Source organism: Penaeus vannamei, chromosome 20, assembly GCF_042767895.1.
Source record: "Penaeus vannamei isolate JL-2024 chromosome 20, ASM4276789v1, whole genome shotgun sequence".
NCBI classification, from domain to species: domain Eukaryota; kingdom Metazoa; phylum Arthropoda; class Malacostraca; order Decapoda; family Penaeidae; genus Penaeus; species Penaeus vannamei.
In genome coordinates this window covers 8,678,303-8,680,802 of record NC_091568.1, presented here as the reverse complement: position 1 = coordinate 8,680,802, position 2,500 = coordinate 8,678,303, and the positions used below count along the sequence as shown (strand labels likewise).

The following is a 2,500-nucleotide window of genomic DNA, read 5'->3' as shown; positions in this document are numbered from 1 at the left end:
AGAGCAAATCATAATAAATTGGAGCATACACACACAGATAGACACATCGTCAACAGACGAATGCCGAATCGAAACACTACAGGCAAGTCTACAATAGATATTTTCATTTCATAATAAAGGTAGATATGTAGTCAAAATACGAAAATATTTGGTAAAAAAAAAAAATGCATTAAAGAAAACATTAATTTAAAACAATAGAAAATATAGAATTAGTCAAAACGACATTGTAGCTTAAAGTTCGTCAGCAACAGCTTTCAAAAGATCATACCTTCAAAAGTCCTTGCTAAAGAGTCACTACAGAACTATCATCTGCCCATCCCCGTTTGCTAAGGACCCTACAACTCTACTCTCGCCAACTAAGTTTCAGTTGGCAGCTCTTGACGGACGAACAACTAGCTACGTCACCGCATCCTAAAGCACCGTGGCAAGACCTCTAGCACTGGCCTTCCGGTGAGCAGGCCATCTCTCTCGGCAAGAAGTATGAACTACAACACTCGCACCCTTTCTCAGAATTTGGTATTTTGTCCTCTCACTCATCATTTTAGAGTCTATTTGTAAAGATGAAGGCAGATTAGTGTACGTCCACCTACTGCATCCACATAGTTATCTATATTGAAATGTGTTATAAAATACAAAAGTACGTGGAATCATAAACCTATAGTTACATTTGTAGCGTCATGAATAAAGTGAATAATTGTGTTCGATCGATCCAAAGCTCTGAATTATCGATACCTTTTTTTTTCAGTCTTTTACTTCTTAATCTCATCTTATTCTATTTTCCTATTAAACTTCAATAATCCATGTTATTATGACTTTCCTAAGATCCGCCCAACAGAGGGTTCTATGAATGATTAATATCTGTCTATTGAGGTGAAAAAAAAACCCAACTTTATGATACTTCTCCCCAAAAGGAATAAGATAAAAGAATATAAGATTTCACTGACAATCTCAAACTAGTGTCATGGTGCGCGGGGTAGTTGCAGCAATTGATCGAGTGCCTCCAATGGTTAAGTTATTTCTCTTCTCCTTTCAGACTATGCATGCCTCTATTCTGATTTGCTGGTCAACAAACCCTCAGTTAAATAAGCTTCGTTTACTTAAACTATACACTTTAATTCAGTATTCTCACAGCAATATTAGATCTACATTTGTTATTTACGAAGCCGAATCTTTCTCATTGTAAGTCCTTTCTTTATCTTTGTAAGTATATGTCTTGTTAAAGTCAACGGTTCTCAATACTAATGAAACTTATGTTAAGTGCATTTTCTCAAATGAAAAAGCGTTAAGTTATATGAAATAAGCCCTAAAAGTAGAAAATAATGAATATCAAAACTATCGTAAAATGTTTGAATGATATGCATTTCGTCTGTAGGCAATAATATACGAATAGAAGTATGAAATAAATCTGTACTAAAATAGTTTACCATAATATCACCATTTTCTTTAAAGTAAGATTCATGCTTTAGTATATTTTAACGGTAACTATGATTACGTGCCTTCAACAATAATATTTGCAAGAGATCATAAAATGTTACATTAATCATATTAGCCTGTGTCTTTTTCTTTTATTTGTTGGAGTCAAAACATAGAGGTAAGAATTGCAAAAATCATTAGGTAGAGTATGTGTAACTTGTCAAAGATTTAATTAGGTTTATTGAAATTGACACAAATATTTTGAAATCCCCCTCTATGCATATATATATATATATATATATATATATATATATATATATATATATATATATATATATATATATATATATATATATATATATATATCACACACACACACACACACACACACACACACACACACACACACACACACACACACACACACACACACACACACACATATATATATATATATATATATATATATATATATATATATATATATATATATATATATATATACATATATATATATATATATACACATAAATATATATGTATATATATGTGTACACACACACACACACACACACACACACACACACACACACACACACACACACACACACACACACACACACACACACATATATATATACATATATATACATATATACATATATATATACATTTATATATACATATAAATACATAAATATATTTATATATATATATATATATATATATATGCTTATATATATATATATATATATATATATATATATATATATATATATATATACACATACACATATATATGTGTGTGTACATGTTTAATATATATGCATATATACAACCATGAATATATGTGTGCGCGCGCGTGTGTGCGTGTATGTGTGCATGCTTATAAGTATGCATACATGTATGTATGTATGCATGTATACATATATGCATGTATGTACATACGTATATATGTTTGCATGTATGTATGTTTGTATGAAAATAGATAGATAGATAGATAGATACAAATGTATGAATACATTTATAAACATAAATCAACAAATCAATCAATAAATGAATATATATATATATGTGTGTGTGTGTG

At 29.8% G+C, this 2,500-nt stretch overlaps 1 protein-coding gene across 1 annotated transcript in view; it reads right to left on the bottom strand.

Moving 5' to 3' along the window:
* Positions 1-2,218: 2,218 nt before the first annotated feature.
* Positions 2,219-2,500, bottom strand: part of LOC113819942 (lactosylceramide 4-alpha-galactosyltransferase) — an 18,167-nt gene continuing 17,885 nt past the window's right edge. The window contains exon 8 of the mRNA XM_027372182.2: positions 2,219-2,500. This exon is cut by the window's right edge and continues 405 nt beyond it. The gene's annotated coding sequence lies outside the window, so the exon portion shown is untranslated.